A 23,012-nucleotide genomic window follows, 5' to 3' on the forward strand; every position below is an offset into this window, starting at 1 on the left:
TCCATGGGAATGCTTTCGCTCTTGGAGTTGCCTCCTAGCCTGCAGAACGCTCCACACCAAGGCAGCTAAGCAACTGCAGGGGCGCCCCCACCAAGCTGAGCAGCCCAGGCGGGCAGAACTGAGTGCAAAGCAGGAGCACAGGTGGGGAAGAAAGTGCCCCCTCTGTCCCATTCCTGCCTGGCATACCAGCTCGGATGGTGGGCCAGGGCAGGAGATCCCCACCAGAGTGCCTGCGCCTATGTGTGTAAAGCAGTGGCAGTCAGACGCAGAGAGCCCTATCAACACAGCTTCCAATGGACAGGTACAACTGCCAGGGGTCACGGCAGGCCCAGAAAACACAGCTCCTGCCCCCGCCAGTGGTGGAAGGTGGAGTCTGTGATCAGATACTACCACTATGCGATGGCAAAAGTCCACCCCATCAAATAGCACAAAGAGGTATACTAACACTCCAGACCAGAAGGAAAATGACAAGTACCCAGAAGCCAGTCCTGAAGTCACAGAAATTTACAATCTAAATGACAGAGAATTCAAAATAGCTATCACAAAGAAACTCAATGAGTTACAAGAAAACTCAGAAAGACAGTTCAATGAACTCAGGAAAAAAATTAATGAACAGAGGGAATTCTTCACAAAAGAGATTGAAACTATAAACAAAAAAAAAACAATCAGAAATGTTGGAGATGAAGAACACAATAAATGAGATAAAGAAAAATCTGGAATCCTTAAAAAACAGAGCTGATATTATGGAGGACAGAATTAGTAATTTAGAGGACAGAAATATAGAAATTCTTCAGGTGGAGGAGGAGAGAGAACTAAGACTAAAAAGAAATGGAGAAATTCTCCAAGAAATAGCCAACTCAATTAGGAAATGCAACATAAGGATTACAGATATTCCAGAGGAAAAAGAGATAGAGAAAGGAGCAGAGAGCTTGTTCAAAGAAATAATAGCTAAGAACTTCCCAAACCTGGGGAAGGAGCTGGAATTACATGTTAATGAAGCTAACAGAACTCCTAATTACATCAATGTAAAAAGACCTTCTCCAAGGCATATATTAGTAAAACTGGCAAAAGTCAATGAAGAAGAAAAAATATTAAGGGCAGCAAGGCAGAAGAAAACAAACTACAAAGGAATCCCTATCAGGTTTTCAGCAGATTTCTCAGCAGAAACCTTACAGGCTAGGAGAGAGTGGAATGATATATTCAAAATTCTGAAAAACAGAAACTTTCAGCCAAGAATATGCTATCCAGTGAAACTATCCTTCAGATATGATGGAGAAATAAAAACTTTCCCAGATAAACAAAAACTGAGGGATTTCATCGCCACAAGACACCCCCCCACACAAGAAATGATCAAGAAGGCCCTCATACCTGAATAAAAAAGAAAGTGTTTACAAAGCCTTAAGCAAAGAGATAAATAGACAGACAAAATCAGAAAATTTCAGCTCTCTATCAGAACAGGTTAGCGAATACTTAACTATAACATTAAAGATAAAGGGAAGGAAAGCATCAAAAATAACTATAATCACTTCATTTTAATCACAAACTCATAACACAAAATGGAACAAGATGTGACAACAATAACTTAGACAGGGAAGAGGAAAGGGATGGAACCTGATTAGACTAAGGAAATAAGAGGCTATCAGAAAATGGACTATCTCATCTATGGGATCTTTTATACAAAGCTCATGGTAACCACTAAACAAAAAGTCAGAACAGAGACACAAATGATAAATAAAGAGAAAACTGAGAAAACCATCATAAAGAATCACCAAACTGAACTGGCAGTTGGAAATACACAGGAGGAGAAACAAGGGAGATACAGAACAAGTGATAAAATGGCAGTATTAAGCCCTCATATATCAATAAACACTCCAAATGTAAATGGATTGAATTCTCCAATCAAAAGACACAGAGTGGCTGGATGGATTAAAAAACAAGACCCCAAAATATGCTGCCTCCAGGAAACACATCTCAGCTCTAAAGACAAACACAGGCTCAAAGTGAAGGGATGGAAGACGATACTCCAAGCTAATGGCAAACAAAAGAAAGCAGGTGTTGCCATACTTATATCAGACAAAGTAGACTTCAAGATAAAAAAGGCAATGAGAGACAAAGAAGGGCAGTATATAATAATAAAAGGGACACTCCACCAAGAGGACATAACACTTATAAACATATATGCACCTAACACCGGAGCACCAAGTACACAAAGCAACTATTAACAGACCTAAAAGGAGAAATTAACAGCAACACAATAATAGTCGGGGACCTCAACACCCCACTTACATCAATGGATAGATCATCCAGACAGAAAGTCAAAAAGGAAAGAGTGGAATTAAATGAAAAACTAGACCAGATGGACTTAATAGATATACATAGAACACTCCATCCAAAAACAGCAGAATACACATTCTTCTCAAGTGCACATGGAACATTCTCAAAGAGAGATCATATGTTGGGAAACAAGGCAAGCCTCAATAAATTTAAGAAGACTGAAATCATATCAAGCATCTTTTCTGACGATAATGCTATGAAACTAGAAATCAACTATAAGAAAAAAGCTCGGAAAGTCACAAATATTTGGAGACTAAACAACAAGCTACTGAACAACTAAGGGGATCAATGAAGAAATTAAAGGAGAAATCAAAAACTATCTGGAGACAAAAAAAAATGAAAACACACCATACCAACTCATATGGGATGCAGCAAAAGTGGTCCTAAGAGGGAAATTCATAGCAACACAGGCCCACCTTAACAAACAAGAAAAATCTCAAATAAGTAATCTTAAACTATACATAACAGAACTAGAAAAAGAAGAACAAAGAAAGACCAAAGTCAGCAGAAGGAGGGAAATAATAAAAATTAGAGACGAAATAAATGGAATAGAAACCAAAAAAACAGTAGAAAGGATCAATGAAACTAAGAGCTGGTTCTTTGAGAAGATAAACAAAATTGACAAACCCTTAGCCAGACTCACTAAGGAAAAGGGAAAGAAGGCTCAAAACATTAAATTAGAAATGAAAGAGGAGAAATTACAACAGATACTGCAGAAATACAAAAGATTATAAGAGAATACTATGAAAAAACATATGCCAACAAATTAGACAATCTAGAAGAAACTGATAAATTCTTAGACTCACACAACCTCCCAAACCAAATCAAGAAGAAATAAGAGAATCGGAATAGACCAATCATACTAAAGAGATTGAGACAGTAATCAAAAACCTCCCAAAAAATAAAAGTCCAGAACCAGATGGCTTCTCTGGAGAATTATACCAAACATTCCAAGAAGATTTAATACCTATTCTTCTCAAACTATTACAAAAAATTGAAGAAGACAGAATATTTCCTAACTCATTCTACAAGGCCGACATCACACTGATCCCAAAGCCAGACAACAACAACACAAAGGAGGAAAATTATAGGCCAATATTGCTGATGAACATAGATGCAAAAATCCCCAACAAAATATTGGCAAACCGAATACAGCAATACATTAAAAGGATCATGCACCATGGTCAAGTGGGATTTATACCAGGGACACAGGGATGGTTCAACATCTGCAAATCAATCAATGTGACACACCACATTAACAAATGAGGAATAAAAACCACATGATCATCTCAATAGATGCAGAGAAAGCATTTGACAAGATCCAATATCCATTTATCATAAAAACTCTCAATAAAATGGGTATAGAAGGAAAGTACCTCAACATACTACTAAAGGCCATATGTGACAAACCCACAGCCAACATCATACTCAATAGGGAAAACCTGAATGCCATCCCTCTGAGAACAGGAACAAGTGGAAGAACAGAACAGTAGAAGGGTGCCCACTCTCACCACTCTTATTCAACATAGTACTGGAGGTTTTGGCCAGAGAAATTAGGCAAGAAAAAGAAATAAAAGGTATCCAAATTGGCAAGGAAGAAGTGAAACTCTTGCTGTTTATAGACGACATGATTCTATACATAGAAAACCCTAAAGAATCTGCCAGAAAACTATTAGAAATAATCAACAACTACAGCAAAGTTGCAGGGTATAAAATCAACTTACAGAAATCAGTTGCATTTCTATACTCTAATAACAAACTAACAGAAAAGAACTCAAGAATACAATCCCATTTAAAATCACAACAAAAAGAATAAAATATCTGGGAATAAATTTAACCAAGGAAGTGAAAGACCTATACAATGAAAGTTATAAGATATTATTGAAAGAAATTGATGATGACATAAAGCAATGGAAAGATCTTCAATGCACATGAATTGGAAGAATAAACACAGTTAAAATGTCCATATTACCTAAAGCAATCTACAGATTCAAGGCAATTCCAATCAGAATCCCAGTGACATTCTTCACGGAAATAGAACAAAGAATCTTAAAATTCATAGGGGGCAACAAATGACCCTGAATAGCTAAAGCAATCCTGAGAAAAAAGAACAAAGCTGGAGGCATCAGAATCCCTGACTTCAAAATATACTACAAAGGTGTAGTAATCAAAACGGCATGGTACTGGTACAAAAACAGACACACAGACCAATGGAACAGAATTGAAAGCCCAGAAATAAAACCGCTTCTGGACAGCTAATCTTCGACAAAGGAGCCAAGAACATACCATGGAGAAAGGCAAGTCTCTTCAATAAACGGTGCTGGGAAAACTGGACAGCCACATGCAAAAGAATGAAAGTAGACCATTGTCTTTCGCTGTACACAAAAATTAACTCAAAATGGATTAAAGACTTGAAGGTAAGATGTGAAACCATAAAACTATAGGCAGTACATTCTTTGACATCAGTCTTAGAAGCATCTTTTCAAATACCATGTCTTCTCAGGCAAGGGAAACAAAAGAAAAAATAAACAAATAGAACTACATCAGACTAAAGAGCTTCTTCAAGGCAAAGGAGACCAGGAACAAAACGAAAAGACAACCCACCAATTAGGAGAAAATATATGCAAATCACATATCTGACAAGGGATTAATCTCCAAAATATATAAAGAACTCATACAACTCAACAACAAAAAAGCAAACAACCTGATCAAAATATGGGCAGAAGGGGCCGGCCCGGTGGTGTAGTGGTTAAGTTCAGCATGCTCTGCTTTGGTGGCCTGGGGTTTGCAGGTTTGGATCTCGGTCGTGGACCTACTCACTGCTCATCAAGCCATGCTGTGGCGGCAACCCACACACAAAATAGAGGAAGACTGGCACAGATGTTAGCTCAGGGCCAACCTTCCTCAAGCAAAAAGAGGAGGATTGACAATAGATGTCAGCTCAGGGCTAATCTTCTCACAAAAAAAAAAAAAAAAAGAAAGAAAGAAAGAAATGGGCAGAACATATGAACAGACATTTTTCCAAAGAAGATATACAGATGGCCATCAGGCACATGAAAAGATGTTCAACATCACTAATCATTAGGGAAATGCAAATCAAAACTACAATAAGATATCACCTTCTACCTGTTAGAATGGGTATAATTACCAAGATAAAAAATAACAAATGTTGGAGAGGATGTGGAGAAAAAGGAACCCTCATACACTGCTGGTGGGAATGCAAACTGGTGCAGCCTCTATGGAAAACAGTACGGAGATTTCTCAAAAAATTAGAAATACCATACAACCCAGCTATCCCACTACTGAGTATTTATCCAAAGTACTTGAAATCAACAATTCAAAGAGACTTATGCACCCCTATGTTCATTGCAGCATTATTCACAATAGGCAAGACATGGAAGCAACCCAAGTGCTCATCAACTGATGAATGGTATAATATACACACAACTCATCAACTGATGAATGGTATAATATACACACAACGGAATACTACTTAGCCATAAAAAAAGACAAAATCGTCCCATTTGCAACAACATGGATGGACCTTGAGGGTATGATGTTAAGCGAAATAAGCCAGACAAAGACCAACACTGCATGATTTCACTCATATGTGGAAGATAAACAAACATATGGACAAACAGAACAGATTAGTGGTTACCAGAGGGGAAGGGGGTTGCAGGGTGGACGTAAGGGGTAAAGGGGTACATATATATAGTGACTGACAAATAATAATGTAGAGCTGAAATTTCACAATGTTATAAAGTATTATGACCTCAAGAAAATAGTAATAAAAAAATTATTTGTATAGTGTTGTTCCCAGTTCTAAAAGTAACAAGTACGCATAGAAAATCTGGAAAGTACTGACAGATATGGAAAAGAAAATAAAAATCAGTCATGATCTCATAACTCAGAGAAAATAAGTCAACAGTTAGGTGTGTTTTTGTCCAAAATTTAATTGGAATCAGATTATATATTCAGTTTGGGTACACTGTCCGTTTAATGTATGCTCAAAAGCAAATACCAGAAATTACTATCCTTGAGAAAAAAAAAAGAAATGTCCCAGAGTGTACTGTGCCCACTTAGACCTTACAACCTGGCATAAGGCCCCACTCAGTTAAACTTCTCTGCTACAGCTACCAGTGGCCTCCTTGTCACACACTCACGAGTGTTCTTCAAAGTCCTGAGCCTCCTTGCTACTGTTAGCCAGCCCCTTCTCAGACATTTCCTCCTGGGGAGTTTCCTCTCATTTCTGCCGTCTCATTCTCAGGCTCCACCTTCTTCTTTTCCTTCCTGGCGTCCTCACCAAATAGGGGCACTGCCTGAGCTCTCTACTCTGACTGAAGTGACACGTTGTCCTTAGGTCAATTTATCCACGCTTGTGGCTTCAATAATTACTTCTATATTCACGCTTTCCAAATTTCCACCTTCAGTCTCAGTCTCAGGCCTGACCTCTGGTCCTGTGTTCCTAATTATTTGTAGGACATTTCTACCTGGCTTTTCTCATGGCAAAATTAAGCTCAATTTGTCTAAAATCACATTAAGTTATTCACTGAACAAATATTTGCTGAGTGCTGCCTATGAGCTGGACACTGTTCTAGGCAGTGGGGAGACATTTGCAAATAAAATCCTTCAATGACACTTCCGTTGATGACAAGGTCCAACTCTTTAACCTGATACTCTAGCCCTTTCATAATTTTGGCCTAGCTTGCCTCTCCAACTTCTGACTTCTCTTCCGTAATACACTCTTTTCCTCCAAAGTGGAATGCTATTGCTCAAATTTTAGTTTCACCAACTGCAAAACTTTGCTTACAGTTATTTCTGAGGTACCCTCTCCCCACCTCTACCTACTGAAATTCTCTCCACACTTCAAACTCAAATGCCACCTCTTCTACAAGCTTTCTTTGATCCCTGCTCCTAAAACAGTCTCTTTCTTTAAACATCCACAGAATGTCTTTGGTACTACCCCACAATATACATTGCATGCTGCCTGTTCCATCTGAAATGAGGATGATGATCATAATTATCATTTATCAAAAGCCTATTTTGTGGCAGTTACATTACCTGTTACTTTATATCACTAAGCTTCATGATGTGTAATGTGGGTACTATTATCCTCATTTTACAGATGAGGAAACTGAGGCTCAAAGATATATAACTTGCCTGAGGTCACACACCAACCCTACTGGACTAATAGCAACTTCAGAGTAGCGATTATGCTATGTATTTCATTTTTTATAACCGCCACTGGACCTAGAACTATGGCTAGTACACAATGGGTGCTCAGTAAATATTTTTTGAATGAACGTCTGAATAAAGAGTATGTTTTCAAAGCACTAACACCTGTAAACATAAATACCACTCTGGTTTTCTGACAAAAGTATATTTGAATTCATTACCAGCTCGTTAAAGTAAAATTTGACATACTTTCCAACACATTATGTTGATTGGAGATTTAAAATTTTTCTTAGTAGAGAAAGATTCTAAGCTATTGAAACCAGGTTTAAAAACAACATGGCAAAAGGTCAGGTAACAAAGATCTCACTAAGACCTTTTATAGAAACAAAAGCACCTATGCAGCACTTAGGAATTATTTTGTGAACCACTCCAGATCAGTAGCTTGGCTGTTCTCATTTTCCAGTGACTTAGAGCTCAAGCTCTTTCTAATACCAGTAAAGAGATGTTCCCTTTGAAATACCCACAGGCAATCCATTGAAAGCATTTTTCAGTACATCTTTGTGCTTGTTTATTGTGTCCACTTGCAAAGTCACTGAGACATTGATGCCCCAAGATGTTTTCCCAGAAACCAAACTAAATATAAGCATGGTACTTCAAATCTCAGATTGTTTTGCTATTGAAGGCAATAATGTTATTGTGCCCCTATGTCAAATACTGGATTGGAAAGCCAAGGCTTCTGACTGAGAAGCCCATTTCATAAAACTGCCAGAGTTCCAATATGTCCTGCCTTTAGAAACAAAACAGACAGACACAAACTTCAGTTATGTGAGTGTCTCAAAATGCAGACTCTACACTTTCCATTTCCCTTTACCTCCATGGCAGGGAAGAGTGATTAAAAAACACAGAAAACCACCACTCCAATTATCTTCACCCTAGGACTGAGGTGAACAAGGCAAAAACTCCCATCATAGAAACCACATGTTGCTAGTCAGCCTCCAGCTGTAACGGGAAGTAAACGACCAGTGCATACAGGCACCATGAGCCAAGCCAGCTGGTGTGGGCTGAATATGTGACAGACTGCAACAACAATGTAACCACCACTCCAAGAGGGTACAGTGAGACCCAGTCTTGCAAGATGCCCAAAAAGAGCTAGGGAAGTAGTTTTAGATTTAAAGATGTCATCAGCTCATATAACTATTTAGATCTTCTACTTGAGCCTCAGTAATGGGGGCTGTGTTTCCAAACCCAATACAGGACTGAATTTCATCCAATTTTCTCACATAACTCCTCAAATTGAGTTAACGTGAGGAAAAATCACTTGACTTTACTGAGAATAATCATCTTCACATGCATGGTTTAGAGTCTGTCTTATAAAGTGCTTGATAAACTTCTTGATAAATACATGTATTAACCCCGCAAGAGAGAGTGGAGTAAAGCAGCAGGACTATTTCAAAGATGATGAAAGAGAGACCAAGATGACTCACCTATGTCAGTCGAAGGCCCCGTGGGGGAAAGAAAGGAGGTTCCTGGAATCCCTGTCTAATTACTAAGTCCTGTGGGCCACCGAAGTTCAACTACCTTTTAAATCACCTTAAATCGCCCAGGGGCCCTGACGTTAGAAGGACCATAAACAAGGAGTAAGTAGGTTGAGTCCAACCCACGAGCCACCCAGGTCTGAGTTTGTTCAACGGGACAGAAGTGTGGCAATGTGAAGAACACAAACTTCTGACACCAGAAAGGTTCATGTCCCAGCACTGCCTTCTAAGCTGAATGACTTCCAGCAAGTCAGGCTGACTCAGGACTTTTGGGCCTGCCTTATCTGCAAAATGGAAATCCTGCCAATGCCTGCCCCCATCTACCTTAAAGAGTTGTGAAGCATAAATGCAGATAATGTATGTGAAAGTTCTTCGTAAAATCTGAAACAATTACTACTCCTATTAGAAGCTAGCTGATTCCTAACCACACAACCATTTATACCCAACAAACATTTACAGAGGATAGACAAGTACCCAAACACTATGTTAGATGTTAGAGACACAAAGTACAGCTCCTGCCCTCGAAGAGCTTAATAGCTAGTGAGGAAACAACACAAAACCAAGTGTAAAAAGTACCTTAACAGAAGTATACAAAATGTGTCACAGGAACATAAGTAAGGAATCATTACTAATCAAGGGACAATAAAGGGTCTTAAGTGACAGAACACAATTAAACAACATAATGACAAGTATACAGAGATGACTTCAGTTGAAAGAAACCAAAGACAAGGGAAACAAACACAAACAAAACCAATCATACCTGCTCTAGAAATGATGCTGCTTCTGGCATCTACAGTATGTGGAATCTACAGTAACAGCTTCAAAGGTCCCACCAAAGAGTGAGCTCAAAGTAAACTAACAACTGCACAAACGGAAGGTATGAGTGCAGAGGGCTTCCTCACAGGCTGCTCAAGTCTTTCTGACCCATAGAAACATCCCTGGCCAACAGAAGGCTTTTGCTGGGTGGCTGGGATGTCATGGAAAATGAATAATGACCTCACTTCCTGTTGACTTTAACTCCTTAGTTCACTGCAGCTGATTAGCAGAAGGGAGAATACTTACAACTTTAACCTTCAAAACAACAATAAGCTTATGGGTTGACACATATTCACAAAACTGGTTCCTTTGGGCATTTAGGGTGAATGTATACGAGAAGTAATTAACAGATTTTTTTCTTTCTCCTCTACACTTGAACCTGCTAAAATATGAGCCTGGGTCTTTGTTAAATGGCATCCAGCACGTACCAGACCCATGGTAAGGTCTAAGCAAAAGGTGACTCACTTCTTATTTGAAAGGGCAGACATACTCCGTGGTAATGGGCTGCCTCCATGAGCCCTCCCTCCCCTTTGGACTTAATCTGTGACAATGACCTTGGCTACCAAGCAGCCTCTTGTTAGGAGTTCTGCTCCCAATTCTGTTAGGAAACAGGCACAGCTGGCAAAGGCAGACAGAACGCTGTCTTTGACCCTCAAAGATCAGGACAAGGCAAGGCAAAATAACAAGCTGAGCCTTTGTTATTTTACTATGTACAACATGAAGGCCAGAAAAATCTCTGCCCATCATACACGACAAAGGAAAAGTTTACAAAGTATGAATGAGAAGAACAGTAGGAACTACCTTTTCATCCCCACATCTGGGATTAAATTTCTTTTATTATGGACAACTATCATTAGAATGCAATGGACTTTTACAAAGCAATACTGCAATGTGTAAACATTCCTGAGCTCTGATCGGTCTACATGTCTTTGACTGTTTTGATCTGACATTAGGATGACAGGCATACCACAGCTGGGACTCAAATAGTTGCCCCACATCAGAGACTATGCTATACTAAACTCTTTTAAAATGTCCTCCAGAGGACTCCTTCAATGTGGATGGACTCATGTTAAATGTGGAATGACGTATTTAATAAAATGTTTAAAAACAAAATAAAGATAGTTCCTATAATTCCTAAGCTAAGACCAAGATTAGAGTCATAGCTAGTATTTATTGAGCACTTACTAAAGGGCAGTCATTATGTTAAGCCCTTTATCTGCATTATGTTGTTAAATCCTCACAACAATCCTATCAGAGAACTGCTATTATTATTACCACTTTACAGATTAGGAAATTGAGATTTAAAGAAATGAAGTACCTTGTCCAAAGTAATATGGCCAGTAAGTGAGTGGAAACAAGACTCGAAAATGCACACACAGTCCTGTATGACAATTAATAGCAAATTAATTACCCTGAGATAATACAGCTAAAATTTTACACACATAGTGCTTTGAATTTTAGTATCAAACGCTGGCAACTTTAACTAATGTTATTTATAATCTTTCTGTTTGTTAATCCCACAACTCAGAAAGTTAATGGTTAAATATCATCTTTACACCCAGGGAAAAAGTTTATACTTAATTTACAAAAAAAAAAAATCACTTCAGTAATACTTCTGTGTCATTTAAGTTCTCTAAGCGAATGTGGATGAGAGGTCCCTGAACAAACAGAATAAAAGGCTGCTCTCTAAATCGCCAACCTCAATTCTCTTAGTGACCTTGGATACAGCACTTGGAATGTCTGCAAGGGTGTAATAACTGTGACTTCATTTAGGCCAAACAAGTGCTTTTGCAAATGTTTACATAGTCCTAATTGCCCAAAACTTTATTACTAAAGTTTCCCCAAGACACCATTTTTCATTTAGTCAATAAATAGAAACACTTGTAAAAAATGTTTGCTTAAAAAAACATGCAAATAAGTATTTCTGCCAAAAGAATTAAAAGAAATATTTTCAAATTAGATGTTACTATAGATAATTAAAACATATTTTAACTAAGTCATGTCCAAATAAATTGCCTCCTTCTAAAACCAACTTAACTTTTTTCGGTGAGAGTGAGAGGACAAATATCAATGTATATGAGGTTCAAACAAAATAACAAAGTTGTCTCACAACCTTCAGTCTTGTTTCTTAAGTGTATTAAAAGAGGATATGCCCAGGTTTCATATGACCACGCTACAATGAAAACACAGACATCATATATAACCTTTCAGTAAAGGGCATTTACTGTTGGACCACAAGATCTGGAGTTAGAAGACTTGAGTTTGAACCTTCCATGCACTACTACCAGATGTGACTCTGGGCAAGTCATTTGAAACTAAGTTCCAGTTACTTCCACGTAGGTCAAATAAGGACACCTGTCCTGCCTTCTTCAAAAGATGTTTTGGAGCGTAAATCGAATGACATAATGGAGTGCTTTGTGAACGCCAAAGTAGGGTACAGGATGCCGACAGGGGTCGTCTGTATGATACCAGGGAAAGGGTCACCACATTCTCTTTGATCTCCTCCCACTATAAACCAACCAACCAACTAGTCGATTGAGTGGTAACAGCAATCAGTTCAGGAAGCACTAAGATAAGGTTTTAATTTACTCAAGGGTTCTTTCTGCACTGTGCAAGGCAGCATGAGTTGCTGTGCATCAGCTTTTCTGGTCGGATTCAGTACTGCAAGATGCAGGATGATTCAAAAGGAGTATCTCTTCTCAAAGAAGAATAAACAAGTAAATCCCTCCCTGTCCCCCAAGTGCCTCTACAGCTAGGATTCTTCTCCCTTCTCCCTTTTTCTTCCCATTTTTTGAAGATATTTGTTCTTTCTGAGTCTTTCTGAGTGAGTCAGATTTCTGATTCCACTTCTCACCACCCATTCATTCTCTCCAATAAGCAATCTGGTTCTGCCTCAGCTGAAACCGCACAGGCAAATGTCACCAACAACATTCTTGTTGCTAAACCCAAGAGACTTGTTGCTGCACATCTGACCTCTCAGCAGTACTTGCCGGTTGAACCCCCACTCTGCCTTGCTCTCACGAATTCACTGAACAGTCTCTTCTGGTACCTCTCCTTTTCTCAGTCCCCTGCATGAACTCACTTTCCTATGCCCATATCATAAAGGCAGGTGCTCCTCCATTTTCCCCATGACCCTCGCATTCAGTTCCTTTTCTGCCTGAGTAATCTGCATCCCTGTGGCTTCAGCTGCAATCCACATGGTGGATGAGGAAGAGATTGGTCTCCCGAGCTCTGACTCACATATGCAACTGCCTTTTGAATGTGCCCTAACTCCTAATATACAGAAAACCCAACTCCTCATCTTCCCCTCAACCTGCTCCTGCTCCTGGCAGTCTCCATTTAGTGAAGGACATCATCATCCGCCCCAGAAAGATGAATATCAGCCTTGACCCTTCTGGCTCCTCACCTGCAATCACTCCAAACCAGCAAGTCATATTAACTCTACCTCTACAAGATCTGCCAAATTTATTCATTCTCTCCTTCTTTACTGCCTTGGTTCAGACACCACCATCCAGGCTCCCTCTTTTCAGTCTTGCCCTCCATGAATCCATTCACCACATTGCAGCCAGGGTGGGCTTTCTAAAATTAAAGCCCTGTTATCTTCTGGATAAACCATACACTCCTTAATATTGCCTGTAAGAGCTCAGGGCCCCTTACTTTCCTGGACTTCTCTCCACACCCCAACCACCACCACACAGGCACACAACTTGGCTTATTCTAATTCAGCCTTCAGGTCTTTGCTGAGATATCACTTCTTCCCTGGCCTCCCACACCCATTTTGGACATCCCTTTTAAGTGTTCTCATAGCACCCTGATTTCCTCAATTATAATGCTTTTCACTCTGTAAAAATCGCCTGTTTACTTGTGTGTCTTCCCAACTAGAATAAGCTTCATGAAGGCAAGAAATGTGCCCACTTTGTTCAAGACTATATTCCTGGCTTCAAGTACAAGAGCTATGTGCCATGGCACAAAAAAAGTGCTCACTTCTTACTTGTGCAATCAATGAATCAATGAATCCCTGAGGGTAGAAGAGAAGTTGTTCTGGAAAAGTTCAAGTGCTAATAAATATGGATCAAGAACACATGGGAGGAGATCATTTAGCTAATTTCCTGGAGTATAAAAACTGCTGGTTACATTTCTGACATTTTCTAACCTATAATATATGCTCCCTGTTCTGTGACTGAAAATCTGCATTTATAATCATATTTACAGGTGAAGTAGATATTTAGCAATTTCCCAATTAGATAAATGTCCACAAGTAAACTGGATAATGCAGAGCAGAGCAGCTTTAGCTTATACTGAATTATAAATTGGTTACACTAATCAAGATAACTGGACAAACAAATCTCTACCATACTCATAAATGTGGCATATAATCAGGGAATCCACCTTTAAACACAGAACTCAAATTAACAACTAATGAGTGTATGAAAAACAAACAAAACGTTAATGAAAATAACACGCCTGACATCTCAATGCAATGGCCTCTATATTTGATTTTGGATTTTGCTGATAATTCATGTTGCCATCACGATTAATTATACTTGTGGACCAAATAAAGTTCTTACCTTATTGTCAGTATGAAGGTAAATTATGTGGACTTCTTATTGTCTGTCTGGTAATATCTACAGCAGCCAATGAAATAGAGCAAACACAATGCATGGAATTACACTGGTGGTCATTTTTACCAACACTCTCATTCAGTACTGACTTCTCTGAATTATTTAGCTTGCACAGGAGCTCCAAGCTAGACTACTTATGAACCAAATACAAAATCCACTCTAAAAGAAAATGGAAAAATAACAAAGAAATTCCTTGCTAGATATCCTTTCATACAGTTGCTTTTAAGGCGTTAACATTCCCCATGAAGAATATCAGCATTTGGCTATCAGCCAATGGGGCAACAGACACTTTCTGACTCTTCTACAGGTGTGGGAGGATAGGGTGAAGTGAAAATAGGAAAGGGAGCCAGTGGAAAAATGGAGTAGCAATGGTTTGGTGCTCCTGGGAACTGTCTAGAGATGGAGAATCCTAAAAAATCTCCCCAAATGATCTAACCTTTTCCAGGTTTCTACTAAAATCAGGTCTTCTGAAATTAGTAAGTAAAATAGCACCCATCTACCTGCTTGCTTCTTAAATATGTAAATGTAGGACTTGACTTCAAGTATTATGGGAAGGCTGCACACATGATTAAACTGGAATAGAGTAGATCAGATTTCTGATAAATATTCAATAAATATTAGCTTTGGATGTTTTTTTAATGCAGATGTTACTAGCGTAGGTCCAGCTTGGTTTTCCTAGTCATAACATGCAGGGGTCTTTCTTTTGCAAATGGTTACGTATCCATCATAGTTCTTTGTTTTCCACTTGTATAATTAACCTAGGTCTATAGCCCAAAGCCTAAAATCCATCAATCTGGGAGAAAACTAAAGACTTTTAATGTAAATTCAACCTTGCACCTTCTTTTTCTTTTACATCAGTATGATATTCAGTGATCCTTCCCCCACAAAGCTTCCACTGATTACCCTATGGAGAAATAAATTATCCAACTTTATTTTCAGTCTTTCCAACAATATTTATCATTTCCTATCTCATAGTTTTTCTAAAACAATCACTTTCTGCCACATAGTTATTTATGGATTTTTATTTTCTCCATTATTTGACTGGACAACGTTTTAGATTCATTGTATTCCTCACATGTAGAGACTTTTAAAATAGTGTTTACTGACTATTGTGATTATAAACAACTAATACATGTTCACTGTTCAACATTTTAAAAATACAGAAAAGTATAAAAGGGAAAATAAGCAAATGCCTATTCACCCTCCAAGGGGAAAAAGCACCACCTCATTTGGGTCCTGTCAGCCCCTTTCCTAGGTAGGTAGATCTTTCTGTTTTTTTAAACATAGTTGAGAGCACACTGTAGATACAGTTCTCTATCCTATTTTTCACCCATTTAGCAATAATTGCAAACACTTTTCCACACCATTGAAATTCTTCATAAATATCCTTTTAAATGTCTGTATAATACCGTATCTTTTGATGATACCATAATTCATTTAAACTGTTGCCCTGTTGTTAGGCATTTAGACTATTGCCAATATCTGACTTTTCTAACCAAAGCCATATTAAGCATTTGTGATCATTAACTTTTAAAAAATTTCTCATAAGTTCCTTTGGATAGACTGCTAGAAGTGGAATTACTGGGTCAAAGGGCAGGAACATTAGTGAGGCTTTTCACATATTTAGCCAATGAGCTTTTCAGAAAGGTTATAACATTTGCACACCTCACAGCATGTGAGACTGTGCTCCACTGCAACACTAACTGATGTGGAAATTGCAATTTTTTAAAATCTATGTAAATTTGAGAGCTGGAAAAAATGGTATCTTGCTGTTGTTTCAATTTCATTTCTTTGATGACTGGAAAGAGAATGCATTTTCGTATGTCATTAGCCATTTAATTTTCTCTTCTATGGATAGTCTGTTCCTGTCTTTGGCCCATTTTTCTGTTGGAGTCTGCGTTAGTTCTCTATTGCTATATCCACAAATTTCCACAAACTTACTAGCTAAAAACAACACCCATTTCTTATTTCACAATTCTGAAGGTCAGAGTCTGGGTAGGCTTGGCTGAGTTCTCTGCTCAGAGTTTCTCTCACACAGCTGAAATCAAGGTGTTGGCCAGGCTGGGCTCTTAACTAAAGGCTCTGGTAAAGAATCTAGTTCTAAGCTCATTCCATTTGTTGGCGGAATCCAGTTTCCTGTGGCCCTAGGTCAGAGGTTCCAGTTTCCATGCTGGGCTACTCTCAGCAACTCTAGGCCCCCTGCATTTCTCAAGGCTGCCCTGTTCCTTCTCAAATGTCCCCTCCATCTTCAAAACAGCAACAGCATGTTCAGTCCTTCTCAGGCTTCAAATCTCTCTGATTTCCCCAGCCAGGGACAGCTCTCCACTTTTATAGGCTCCTGTGATTAGATTAAGACCACCCGGAAAATTTCCCTATTTTAAATTCATCTGTGCCATATAACATAACACAATCAAGGGAGTGATATTTCATCATATTTACGGGTTCCAGGGATTAGGCATGCAATCTTGGTGGAGGGACATTTTTAGAATTGTACATGCCATGGAATGCCATAGAATCTTAGGTGGTGTTTCTTTTTCTTTCTTTTATTTTTTTTTTGCTGAGGAAGATCTGCCCCGAGCTAACCTCCATTGCCAATCCTCCTCTTTTTTTTTTTGCTTGAGGAAGATTAGCCTGGAGCTAACATCTGTGCCAATCTTCCTCCACTTTTTCTGTATGTGGGACACTGCCACAGTATGGCTGGTGAGTGGAATAGGTCCACGCCCGGGATCCGAACCCTGGAACCCAGGCCACCCAAGCGGAGTATGCAGAACTTGAACCACTCAGCCCCAGGGCTTCTTTTAATTTGTTTGTGCTCTTTATGATGTCTTAATTGCGTGAATTTACTAAATAAATGAATCTTACTGATGACTACCAGAAGCTGTACTTTCACAATGGCAAAGGCAACTGTGGATGGGGCTGTTGTGTGCTAATAATGATTTTGAATACATAACTTTGCTAACACTAGTATTTTAAAAAATTTTTGATGTTGGGAAAATAACACATTATATAAAATTTACCATCTTAACCATTTTTAAGTGTACTGTTCAGTACTGTTAAGTATATTCACATTGTTGTACAACCAATCTCTAGATCTCTTCATCTTGCAAGACTGAAATTCTATACCCATTGAACAACTCTCCATTTTGTCCCTCTTCTCAGCTCCTGGCAACCTCCATTTTACTTTCAACATGGTATGTTTTTATTTTACGCATTTATTAACAAACGTGTATAGAGCAGTTACTACATGCATTGTTCCAAGCACTTTAAAAATACTAACTCATTTAATGCTCATAATAACCCTATGAGATCAGTATTGTTATTATTCCCATCCTACAGATTAAGAAACACAGCATGTCAGCTGCCCAAGGTCACACAATATGAAGTGGCCAGGCAGGAATTCAACCTAGTCTGGCTTTATAGTTCTTGCTATGAATCATTGCATTGTGAACAGATTCACTGTAAAGACAAACTCATCAGGCATGAACATTATTTCCTTGATGTACATGATTTTAAAACACTTCTCCATGTGCCATTTAACCTAATATTCTTCTACTGACTAAAAGTTAGGCTATGTGACCATGGTGACACAAGTCTACTGACCTTCTAGCCCAATTTTGGTTAAGGCATTTTCTTGAAGTTACTGAAATAAAAATTGCCTTGTGTTTTTTAGATACACCAATTGTCACTTACATGTGGTATTTAATAATAAAAATTCCTTATTAATGAATACAAATCAATGCATTATGACTAATGAAATTAAAATATTAAAGAAAAAAAAAAAAAACCTAGGTGTTTCTCTTTTCCAAGGAGGAGAAAAGAAAAGGAGGAAAACAATTTCCAAATCAGTTGACAGCAGCATGGCTCAATCTCGATTTACTTGGTAAACTGACACCTGCCCTGCCTGGCAGGCCATGCGTCTGGACCTGTTTCGTCTGACTTGTTTGTCGGAGGCGGGTCTGAAATCCCCTCACCGTGACTGAGTAGCTGGGTGATCCTCCCCCGGAAGCCCGAATCCCGCCTGCCGTCCGTCACACGCTGTCACCGTCACTCACATGGCGTCACCATCTCTCACAGCGTCATTCACTGAACAGAAAAACCAGCGGGTCGACTGAGGACCACCGCTGCGTCTCGGGAGCCCCGCCCGACGTGAGGTTCGGTTCCAGGACCAGGACCAGAACTAACCCTACAGACAGGATGCGCTCTCCTCTCACCCGGTCTCTCCTCAACCCCGGTCTCTCCTCACCCCGCGTCTCTCCTCTCACCCCAGGTCTCTCCTCTCACCCGGTCTCTCCTCTCACCCCAGGTCTCTCCTCACCCCCCGTCACTCCTCTCACCCCAGGTCTCTCCTCTCACCCGGTCTCTCCTCTCACCCCAGGTCTCTCCTCTCACCCCAGGTCTCTCCTCACCCCCCGTCACTCCTCTCACCCCAGGTCTCTCCTCTCACCCGGTCTCTCCTCTCACCCCAGGTCTCTCCTCTCACCCCAGGTCTCTCCTCACCCCCGGTCTCTCCTCACCCCGCGTCTCTCCTCTCACCTCGTCTCTCCTCTCACCCCAGGTCTCTCCTCTCACCCGGTCTCTCCTCTCACCCCAGGTCTCTCCTCACCCCAGGTCTCTCCTCACCCCGCGTCTCTCCTCTCACCCGGTCTCTCCTCTCACCCCAGGTCTCTCCTCACCCCGCGTCTCTCCTCTCACCAGGTCTCTCCTCTCACCCCAGGTCTCTCCTCACCCCCCGGTCTCTCCTCACCCCGCGTCTCTCCTCTCACCTCGTCTCTCCTCTCACCCCAGGTCTCTCCTCTCACCCGGTCTCTCCTCTCACCCGGTCTCTCCTCTCACCCCAGGTCTCTCCTCACCCCCGGTCTCTCCTCACCCCAGGTCTCTCCTCTCACCCCAGGTCTCTCCTCTCACCCCAGGTCTCTCCTCTCACCCGGTCTCTCCTCTCACCCCAGGTCTCTCCTCACCCCGCGTCTCTCCTCACCCGGCGTCTCTCCTCTCACCCCAGGTCTCTCCTCACCCCCGGTCTCTCCTCACCCCCCGTCTCTCCTCTCACCCGGTCTCTCCTCTCACCCGGTCTCTCCTCACCGCCGGTCTCTCCTCACCCCGCGTCTCTCCTCTCACCCCAGGTCTCTCCTCTCACCCGGTCTCTCTTCACCCCCCGTCTCTCCTCGCACCCCAGGTCTCTCCTCACCCCCGGTCTCTCCTCACACCCCGTCTCTCCTCACACACAATTCATGACAGGAGCAGACGCCGCGTCATGCCACCTCCCTCACCCGTCACCCGCCGCACTGAACGGCGGTCTCCGGCACCAAACAACCCAGAGCAGGAAGAGGCAGAAGCACCGCGACCCCGGAGCTTCCCGGCCCCACAGCGCTGTCACCACAGCCCCATCGCCTCCCCTCCCCCGCCGGGCGCTGGCAGACGCTCACCTGGCCGCCGCCTCTCCCCTCGCCTGACGGCCTGCGGCCTGCTCCCGGCGGGGGCCTCCCGCCTCCGGGAGGGCCCGCCTGACGATGCCGCCGCCTCACGATGCCGCCGCTGCCGACCGCTGCGCCCCTGTATTGACAAGCGCGTCGCGGTCCCGCTCTGAAATACTTCCCCGGCCCAGGAAGCGAGGCCCGGCACACAGGTTCCAGGCTGCAGGAGCGTCCTCCTTCCCGGACGCCCTGCCGGCGCGCGCCGTCTGCTGATGCCACACCACACAGCGCACCACACGGTTCCTCACACCTTTGGGGACAGTGGCGCGTGCGGGTCTCCGCACTGTTCTCCCGACGCCCCCATGCATGTTGGCAATCGGAACACACCGGGGACCCGACCGCTTTTAGCAGCCCCTGTCCAAGAGAATGACCAGAGATGCCAGCTCTTTCTGAAAGTGGACCATCAGAACTGTTAAAAAACGGGTCTGCTGAGTGAGCCCTAAAGATCTGGGCTTATTTGACGATCGTGAGGCGGGCACATGGACAGGAGCTCCCGGAGCTGTACCGGCTGGAAGACTTCCATAGGCGGAAGGACGGACAGGGAAGCTATTCTAGCAAAAAGCAGATGGTTTGTGGCAAGGTCGCTTCCTTTAGGGGACGGCAGGGGTCCATCAGGCAGGTGGCCTCACCAGCGCTGAGCAGGACATTCCTGAGACTGGTGTAAGATTCCGTTTCTGGGAGAACCGAAACTGTAATTAAGTCTGGGTGTGGTGACCTGGAGCTTAGCATAAGTGACTCCATTTGGGGCCTGTTGTCTTGGGTTTCTTTGTTTTGTTTTTGTTTTTGGTGAGGAAGATTGGCCCTGAGCTAACATCTGTGCCCATCTGCCTTTATTTTCTATGTAGGTCACCACCACAGCATGGCTTGATGAGTGGTGTAGGTCTGCACCTGGGATCTGAACCCAGGAACCCCCGGCCACTGAAGTGGAGCCCCCGATATACCACCCGGTGCCCCCCCCCCCCCCCCCCCCGTTGTCTTGTTTTTAACAGAACCTAGAGATTGCTTCTCATTTCAGGTTTGGAGCTGGATGAAAATCAGTTTTCACTGCCCTTTCATTTTGTAGCCAGCAATTTGAAAGGGGATGGTTTTGAGGGGAGGTCTTCAACCCTCAATCTGATTCCCAGCAAAACAGAAAGTGTGTGTGTGTGTGTGTGTGTGTGTGTGTGTGAGCACTGGTGGGCCACCAGGGTACTCCTTAGTGAGACACCCCCATCCCACCCTGCCCACAGTTACTTTGGCCACTTTACAAGAGGATACGGTAGTCTGGCTGGAAGACCTTTCTTGAAATTTCCCCACTTTATTCTCCATCATAGCATATTTCTTAGCCATTTTCTTAATTTATAATTACACATTTATTTATTTACCTGTTTTATTGGCTTCTCAACCCCCACCCTAGCCTCACCTATAAACTCCCTGAGGGCAGGAACTATTTCAGTTTCACTCACCACCACATAAAAGGCACACAGCACAGTGCCCAATGTATATATGTTTGAATGAACGCATGAAGAAATGATGCAAAAAATTGCCAAAGGAGAAAAAGCAGCATGATAGGAATGGAAAAATCTGATTCCCCCATCCCCCTTAAAGATTAATAAGAAAATCTTTAAAGACTGAATTTTTAAAAAAATATGTCCTTTAAAATCTCTTCAATAAATGGTGTTGGGAAAACTGGAGAGCCACATGCAAAAGAATGAATGTGGACCATCTGCTATCACCACTCACAAAAATTAACTCAAAATGGATCAAAGACCTGAAGGTGAGACCTGAAACTATAAAACTCAGAAGAAAATATAGGCAACACACTATTTGACATTGGTCATAAAGGAATCTTTTCGGATGACATGCCTACCCAGACTAGGGAAACTAAAAAAAAATAAGCAAGTGGGACTTTATCAGATTAAAGAGCTTCTACAAGACAAACGAAACCAGAATCAAGATGAACAGACAACCCACCAACTGGGAGAAAATATTTGCAAAACATATATCTGACAAGGGGTTAATCTCCATAATATATAAAGAACGCACACAACTGAACAACAAAAAAACAAACAACCCGATCAAAAAATGGTCAGAGGAAATGAACAGAAACTTCTCCAAAGAAGATATACAGATGGCCAATAGGCACAGGAAAAGATGTTCAATATCACTAATCATCAGGGAAATGCAAATCAAAACAACACTAAGATATCACCTCACACCCATTAGAATGGTTATAATCACCAAGAAAAAAAACAACAAATGTTGGAGAGGATGTGGAGAAACAGGAACCCTCATACACAGCTGGTGGGAATGCAAACTGGTGCAGCCTCTATGCAAAATGGTATGGAAATTCCTCAAAGAATTAAAAATACAATACCCTATGACCCAGCTATCCCAGTGCTGGGAATCTATCCAACAAACCTGAAATCAACAATCCAAAGAGGCTTATGCACCGCTATGTTCATTGCAGCATTATTCACTATAGCCAAGAAGTGGAAGCAACCTAAATGTCCCTCGACTGATGATTGGATCAAGAAGATGTGGTATATATATACAATGGAATACTACTCAGTCATAAAAAAAAGACAAAATCGTCCCATTTGCAACAATATGGATGGACCTGGAGGGTATTATGTTAAGTGAAATAAGCCAGAAAGAGAAAGACAAACACTGTATTATCTCACTTATATGTGGAATATAAACCAACACATAGACAGAGAAAACTGTATTGTGGTTACCAGGGGCAATGGGGGAAGGGGGTGGGCACAAGGGGTGAAGGGAGACATATATATGGTGATGGACAAACAAAATGTACAACCCAAAATTTCACAATGTTATAAACTATTAAAACATCAATTAAAAAAAATATCCTTTAGTTGATGTTTAGAGTTTAAATAAGTTTCAAAAAAAAAACCGACACTGCAATTTGAGATACATTTCTTGTTCCCTAAACACGCAGTGTTCGCTTTTGCCTCAGGACATCTGTACATGTCGCTTCCTCTGATGAAAGCTCTCACCCCTGCCCCATCCCTTTACCCTTGCCAACTTCTTCCTCTTTAATAAGCAAGTGACATTACTCT

At 41.3% G+C, this 23,012-nt stretch overlaps 1 protein-coding gene across 7 annotated transcripts in view; it reads right to left on the reverse strand.

Annotated features, from left to right (window-relative positions):
• The window catches only part of PLEKHM3 (pleckstrin homology domain containing M3), a 174,990-nt gene extending 154,967 nt beyond the window's left edge, over positions 1 to 20,023 (reverse strand). For 3 of the 7 annotated variants that reach the window (XR_015553273.1, XR_015553274.1, XM_087435717.1), the window contains exon 1: positions 19,906 to 20,022. The gene's annotated coding sequence lies outside the window, so the exon portion shown is untranslated. Of the gene's footprint in view, positions 1 to 11,178; positions 11,310 to 14,428; positions 14,486 to 18,453; positions 18,617 to 19,905 lie in introns of those variants that run through there. The other 4 variants (XM_087435718.1, XM_087435719.1, XM_087435720.1 and 1 more) reach the window with 4 other exon arrangements.
• Between the last annotated feature and the right edge of the window lie 2,989 nt (positions 20,024 to 23,012).

This window comes from Ceratotherium simum, chromosome 9 (genome assembly GCF_057802395.1).
Source record: "Ceratotherium simum simum isolate JZ-2026a chromosome 9, ASM5780239v1, whole genome shotgun sequence".
Taxonomy (NCBI): Eukaryota; Metazoa; Chordata; class Mammalia; order Perissodactyla; family Rhinocerotidae; genus Ceratotherium; species Ceratotherium simum.